The sequence below is a fragment of the Dermacentor andersoni genome, chromosome 8 (assembly GCF_023375885.2).
Source record: "Dermacentor andersoni chromosome 8, qqDerAnde1_hic_scaffold, whole genome shotgun sequence".
Lineage (NCBI taxonomy): Eukaryota > Metazoa > Arthropoda > Arachnida > Ixodida > Ixodidae > Dermacentor > Dermacentor andersoni.
The window spans coordinates 29,275,504-29,283,553 of NC_092821.1; the positions used below are offsets into that span (position 1 = coordinate 29,275,504).

Below are 8,050 nucleotides of genomic sequence, written 5' to 3' on the forward strand. Positions count from 1 at the left end.
AGAAACTTGGAGGCTTACGAAAATGGTTCTACTGAAATTGAGGACGACGCAACGGGCTATGGAAAGAAGAATGATGGGTGTAACGTTAAGGGATAACAAAAGAGCAGATTGGGTGAGGGAACAAACGCGAGTTAAGGACATCTTAGTTAAAATCAAGAAAAAGAAATGGGCATGGGCAGGACATGTAATGAGGAGGGAAAATAACTGATGGTCATTAAGGGTTACGGACTGGATTCCAAGGGAAGGGAAGCGTAGCAGGGGGCAACAGAAAGTTAGGTGGGCGGATGAGATTAAGAAGTTTGCAGGGACGACATGGCCACAATTAGTACATGACCGGGGTTGTTGGAGGAGTATGGGAGAGGCCTTTGCCCTGCAGTGGGCGTAACCAGGCTGATGATGATGATGACAGGAAAATTCATTCATGTTACTGGAGTGCTTCACAAGAAGACATCTAAGGCTGTGAGCACAAGCCTACTGCATACTATGGGATCATCATGATCATCAGCCTATTTTCATGTCCACTGCCCCCAGGAATAATGCCTTTCCCATCGAACTCCAGTTACCCCTGTCTGGCGCTAGCTGATTTCAATTTGCGTCAGCAAGTTTCTTAATTTCATAACCCCACCGAGTTTTCCGTCGTCCTTGACTGCACTTCCCTTCCTTGGGAACACATTCTGTAGCTTCAATGGTCGACGGCTTATCTAACATGCACATTACATGGCCTCTTCAGCACCATGCATTTTTTTCTTTTAATGCCAACCGCATTATCGGCTATCCCTGTTTGCTCTCCGAGGCACACAAGCCTATTCCGGTCTCGTAAAGTTACGCCTCACTTTTTACAACGAAGCTTTTTTGTGGCTCCTCCATGTATCTTGTTCTGCGTGTGCACAAGCCGTGGCGCGATCTCGGAACAGTCCAATACCGGACCCAACCGCGGTGGAGGTGAAGCAGGCTTCAAGCACTTAGACAAATATGTTTATTATCGTGGGTCCAAATAGAACCCGCATCAGATTATTAAGCTGATAAATACAAATACTACACTTCGACCCACGTCGGCCATGTCTACGTTCGCAGCGCCCACTCTTTGTCGGCGTTCCATGCGCTTTCGTATCTGCTTTCCGTCACCTTCCGCTCTCCCGTAGCTGCGGTCTCTTCGAAACGTCACGCGCGTCTCGTTTCCTCGGGCTACTCGAGGCGGCGGTGCCTTCGTCCACGCGAATGTGTATAAAGATAACGGTAAGTGAGTTCGTACCTTTGTTGAAAATTTTGTGTCGCCTCTGAGTGGTGTGCTAAAGAGCTTCGCTGGTCATCAACTTTAACAGAGTGGAAGGCCTTGTGGTTTTTTCGTTCCGTGGCACTTTACGCGGTGTTTAACGTTTTCTCGAGCATCTTTGCTAACCTCCAAATTCCTTGCCCCTGTGTTACAGTCGGTAGAATGTAATGGTTGTACACTTTTCAATGACAGCGGTAAGCTACCAGTCAGGATTTGGTAATGCCTGCAGGATAGGCTCCAAACCACACTTAATATTTTGCAAGGTTAACTCTCATGATCATCATTCCGAATGAGTAATCGACCTAAATAAACGTACTCCGGTGCAGACTCTAGAGGCTGACCGGCGATCCTGAATTCCTGTTGCCTTGCCGGGCTGTTGAACCTTGTATATCGGAATAATATGTGATATGACATAGACATTATTGTCCGAGTAGATTGACCAATCAAAACAGAAGTACAACTTCAAAATTAAAAAAAGATCAATTCCAACATTTTTTGTGTAGACGCACGAGCTAGCTATAAAAATGGAGTAATGGAGGACTACCATTTATATTCGCCCCTTAGAGTTCCTTAAGGGGCACTCAATGCAAGCTACGCGAGCGTTTGTGCTTTTTACCCCCCCGAAAATAAGGCTGCTGTGGCTGAGCGTCAAACCCGGGACTTCATTACCAGCAGAACAACGCTATAGCGGCTAAGCTACGTTGGCGGGGGAAGTACAAGAACAGACGGTTTGTTCTGAAATCTTATAGGACCTTTGCTACCATGTCTCTTGGCACAAAACAAAGATGTGATAGAGAAAAAGGATGCATATTATAGTGCTCCAAAATTAGATAACCTGCTATAAACTGAGGCCGCATAACGTAAAACTCTCCCATTCGAAATTTATTCCGATCTCCTGAGGGGAAGTTTAGGTAAACGCCGACGCAAGCATCGGGCGCTGACGCGCAACATTGATTTAACACCCTAATTAAAGTCTTTCCTCGTTATAGGTCACTTTTGCTTGTTTTCAAAGCAAATAACATTGCCCATCCTGACAGTTTTCTTGTCTAATTGGCTGACAAAATGCGAGAACACGGAGACGTTGAAAAGCATTCGGTGGGGCAGAGGTCATGCATTAAACATATATTAACGGCTCAGGAGAGTGGTACCAGACACTGCGAGAGGTCCCCTTCCCTTGCTTAACATTGCCGGAAACTGCGGCGACATGTAACGTTGAGTCACAAATGCTATTAAAACGGGTCTTCGGCAAAGTGCGTTTGCACAGCGATGTCGTATACGTCAAGAAAACGCACTGAATTGGTAAAACGCTACCCAATAATTTTAACCCGCGGAAACAAATTCATGATCGCCGGCAACTCTGAGTAGGAAGTGCGAGTGTGGTCAACGCACAGAAATCTTCTCTTCTTTTCCGGTACGGGGCAGTCTCCGGCAATGAAAAAAAAAGTTTTCCTCCACATAATAGTGAATCTTCAGTGCGCATTCGTCACTTTGCCGTTGGGCATCGTTTCTGTGACGTCACGTGACCGACAGGCTAAATTGTGTGATGCGGCTCAACTTCAGAAATGCTGAAAGTACAAATATTGTCCGTACAAGACGAGATATAATGCGAGCAGCATCAAGAGAATATGATTTTGGAAGGCAACGCACGCCTTTACGGCAGCACGAAACAATTATAAGTCTACTATAGACGGCAGTACAATGAATATATCTAACTGCCGCGCACTAGGGCGAATCCATGAATGTTCTCGCAGATAACTTACTCAGGTTTGCAGAAAAATCTACCTGTGGAACCGTAGGGGGTATACCGAAACAAGTGATATGTTCTACATCAGGAGCTACGCGTTACGTATAGATCGTCACCAATACGAAGGCCTTGCCCTACGAGACAGATTCGACGCAGCATCGGCTCATCATCGCTATGCCTCATAGCAGGACGACGCGTCAGGAATGAACGTTTCCCGCACGCATGAAGTGATGGTGAATGTGCGATAGGAATACGTATCTAAAGGTGTCGATTTGCCTGCTGTACGGAGTGAGCGTAGAGGAAACATAGCGGGAGGTGAAGAGAGCTGTCCACCCCGCCAGCTGCGTGACTCTTGGCAGCACCAGGCCTCTGATGTGATTTACATTACATGACGCGTGGCTGGGAATGGTGTACGTTGAAGCCAAGGTCCAAGAAAAGAAGTTCCACCAAGACTTCTTTAATGACAAGCCTTCGGTGAACTCGTATGTGTACCGTTATTCCAGAGGCCAAGAAATCCGTTTCCGCAACCAACCCGGCGCATTACGTCAAAATCTGCGAGAGCCTGGACACGCAACAGGACGAACGCGATAACTTCCGTCTCGTCAACTTTGGCACCAACGCACGTAGCTCAACGAGCAGCTCCGCTACTTTGCCGATGAGCGGGCCAATTGTTGGCAGTAGAGCCGCAGCTGAGCGTTGGCGACAGATATTCCAGAGGATCGCGTCCGAGGAATTTCCACTCTTGCCTAACCCCTAACATTCTCCCGTCCCCAACCCGGTTCCGCTCATGCCTTCAGAAAGTGTTACCTAGGCGAGGCGCCTAATACGATGGAGACCGACTAAGCAGAAGAACCTGACAACACCGGCGGAAACTCCGAAAGACCAGAAGCAGGAACCGCACCCCATGGCCCGCCGAATGTTACAACAAGAATGTTACAAGTGAGAAAAGTGCCAGAGGACCAGCAGCAAAGCGCGCGGCGCCCATCTGGAAGCGGCAAGATAGACCAACCATTTGCAACAACGGGCCGGTTATTCTGGCCCTACGCCTTTATTCTTACGCAATTAAAGTGTGAGTTAGTCCTCGACAGGTTAAACCGCGACGCCTTCCAATTGACGATCAAGCTCGTTCCCTTATTATTCACCACTGCAGAATGGCCGACGTCATTAACGCCATCCTACTGCTCCTTGAGAATCACCGCGAGAAGTATCGGCCAGTCCTTGTCGCATTTTTTCACTTAGAAGGCGTATGAACAGGAACCAGACGAAATGATCTGATATGCTGCGTCGGCATCAGGAGCCCGTGGAGCTCGTCATTTGGGTCCAGTGTTTCTACCGTGAGGTATAGAACGAAGAAGTGACTGCGCGCCAGGACGCGTCGCGTCGCGTCGAGCTTCCGCAATTTGCTCAAATTAAGTGTGATTTTTGCGAAACCAGTGCCATCGCACCACGGCATCACGTTTATGAAGATATATGCTTCACTTCAGGACCGTTTTGGACCCTGGGAGTTTATTTGGTGCACTACCGCGAGGCCTTCTATGCCCTAGACGGGCGCTACGTCGGCTAACCCTAACGCCGTACCCGCCGACGAGTTCGCCGCTTGGACGGACGCCGGGGCTCCCGCCGGCACAGAGACATCTACCCAAGTCTTGCCAACGGCGCTACAATGAATTACGAATTGATCGGCCGAGAAATCGACCCCTCAGAGGTGTCCGTCAGGAGTGGGTGGCGCGACATCGCCTCACGAAGAACGACCAAGCGTAAGCCTAACCTCAACGTGTCTGCCAACGTGGCAGCCTCCGGAGCCAGAGAGAAAGCACCCAAGCCCGTGTCGGCCCGTAAAGAAATCATCAAGGCAAGTAGAATGCCTTTACTCCCACAAAACGATACCAAAGTAGTAATTCGCATCCGCGGCGGACTGAACATCGCCAAAACCGGACACGTGGCAATTGTGCAGGCTATTCAATAAGTAGCCGGACTCGAACCGACGCAGTGCGACGGGGACACGATTTGCCCCAACCTCAAACAGAACATCATGGTCGTGAGTTCCCCGCTACCCGAGAACGTCAACGGATATTTGAAAATTCAGAGCGTCACCATCGCCGGGCATACGTACGAGGCCTTCTTCAACCAGACTGCACCGGACGACACGTGCAAGGGAGTCATTCGCAACATTCCGCTCTACCACACGCAAGAAACGATAACCAGGTCCGTCGTCAACCAGACAAACCCCCTCGCACTGGCGGCGAAGCGCATTAAGGAAACCGGGACGGTGATCGTAGTCTTCGAAGGACACAAAGTTCCCAACCACGTGATGTACGGATGTGCATGGGTAGAGTGCTCGCTCTACAGGAAGCAGATCGCCATATGTCAGGCTTGCGGCAAACTAGGGCACCGAGCAGACGTATGCCCCACACCGGAGAAGCAGACTTGCAGGGACTGCGGCATTCCAGACCCCGGAGCAGATCACGCTTGTGAAGAGGTCTCTTGCGCGCTGTGCGGCGAGAAACACCCCACGGCCAGCAAGGAATGCAAGAGCAGATACCAGGTCCCGTACGTGGTACGCAAGCGAAGAATCGAGAACAAGCAGGCAGACATTGCGTCCAAGAAACTTCGAGAAAAGGCGACGAGTCTTTTAAGGCAGAACGGCGCAGGTGCGGTGCAGCAGCCAGACGGACAGCACGAGCCCAGAGGACGCTCCAAATCCAGAGGGAGTTCGGAATCCCGATCAGCCAGCAGAGGTCGCAGGAGCAGCTCCTGCACACCCGGGAGCCGGGGCCGCTCCACCTCAAGGGTGCGTTTCGCACCCGCGGCCGGAGGCAACAGCTGGGCCTAGCGAGTCAAGGCGACAACGGGATGCCAGGGCTCCGCCAAGGCAGGGACGCTGCCCACTAACTGCGGTCCACTGAGGGACCAATCTCAGGTAAGCTTGCAAGCGCGGCCAGAGAATAATGTACACAAAGACATCTTAGAGAGAATCAAAGCACTCAAGCACGAGAACGTTCAACTCAGGGGCACAATGACAAAACTGGCAAACGAAAATAGATTGCTTAAAACGCAAATCAGCACACCAAATGCACAGACACAGGACACGCACATGGACACTTCACCCATTCCGAATCCCTCCAGCGTAGCGGAAGCAGAAACGGCTAGTCAAACCCCACCCGCGGGCACACCAGCCACCAAGAAACGCAAGGCCAAGACCACGGAATGCGACACGCCTGCCAAGGACATAGACGGTAAATTGGACAAGACCCTTAGTACCTTAGGCCAACTCCAATTCGATATCGAGTCACTAAACAAGGGGCACGACAGACTAGTAGATGCGGTCGACGGCCTAACGAGCAGGGTAGAAGTGATGGAGAAGGGCTTCGGCGCCAGGATCGAGGGTCTCGAGAGAACCGTCTGTTTTTCACTCCACGGCACTGGTCCACTCCCCCGCCTCCCCCATGGTCAGAAGAAACACTGCAACAAGCGATATCATCACACCCAAAATGGTGGTAAAGTCCGCAACCAAAGTAGAAAGCAAAAATAGAGAAGGCAAATAAGCGAGAACCTGCCGAAAGGCACCAAGCGCAAACAAGCAAGGGTTTGCAAACGAGCAATCAAGGCAACCAAGGTTCCGCAGCAAGAAATCGGTCCTGCAACAACTCATCAGACACACTACAGACAAGCCGGATATCCTACTCATCAAAGAGACCAACACCGACACACCCACACTTCCGGGATATGAAACAATTGCCGTTCCACCCACAAAAGCCTGCAGCGGCATAGCGGCGTTTGTCAGTAACAGGCTCGCGTGGGCCGAAATTGATAGAAGTAATCCCGACAGCAAATGCGAGCACCTATGTATCCAAGTCTTTCCCAAAGGCAAAAAGGCCAAAAGCATACTAGCACTCAACACGTACAGCAGCCCGAACCACAGCACGCAAAGCTTCAGAAGACTGTTGAAGAAGGCCAGGGACAATGCCGGGGACAACCCGCTGATTATTGCCGGAGATTTCAACGCCCCAAACGTAGAATGGGGATACGGCGTCACCAGCGCCAAAGGCAGAAATCTTGCCACCGATGCGGAAGAGCTGGGGCTCAACCTGATCACGTCCGCGCTCTACCCTACCAGGATGGGCAACTCGGTCTCGAGGCACACCACCCCAGACCTCACGTTCGTCCTCAACACCGAGGGGGCAACCTGGCATAATACTGGCGGCGACCTCGGCAGCGACAATTACATCGTGGATACGTCAATAGCAATCGCCTTGAAACCACTACGAAAATGGAGATACACGGATTGGGATGCGTTTAGACAGGTAAGAAAGGAACGTACCGACAAGCCCGCTACACTAGAACAATGGACGCAAGAACTCAAGGAGGACACCCGCAACGCCACCAAAGAAATAGAAACAGATATCCAGACAATCGGGATGGACCCTAAGCTCGCTAACATGCTGGAAGCGAAAAGATCCATATTGCAGAGATGGCGTACCCAGAGACTCAATAGAAGACTTAGGAAAAAGATCGCACTACTGAACAAGGACATTGAGCACCACTGTGTGGTACTCTACAACCAACAATGGGACGAATTATGCGCAAGGGCCGATGGCAGCATGACATCGGGAAAAACCTGGAACCTGCTCAACCATCTTCATCATCATCAGCAGCAGCAGCAGCAGCAGCAGCCTGGTTACGCCCACTGCAGAGCAAAGGCCACTCCCATTCTTCTCCAACAACCCCGGTCATGTACTAACTGTGGCCATTTCGTCCCTGCAAACTTCTTAATCTCATCCGCCCACCAAACTTTCTGCCGCCCCCTGCAACGCTTCCATTCTCTTGGAATCCAGTCCGTAACCCTTAATGACCATCGGTTATCTTCCCTCCTCATTACCATGTCCTGCCCATGCCCATTTCTTTTTCTTGATTTCAACTAAGATGTCATTAACTCGCGTTTGTTCCCTCACCCAATCTGCTCTTTTCTTATCCCTTAACGTTACACCTATCATTCTTCTTTGCATAGCTCGTTGCGTGGTCCTCAATTTAAG

The 8,050-nt window shown here is 50.6% G+C and overlaps 1 pseudogene; it reads right to left on the bottom strand.

Moving 5' to 3' along the window:
- Positions 1 to 889: 889 nt before the first annotated feature.
- Positions 890 to 1,060, bottom strand: LOC126526530 (U2 spliceosomal RNA; annotated as a pseudogene).
- Between the last annotated feature and the right edge of the window lie 6,990 nt (positions 1,061 to 8,050).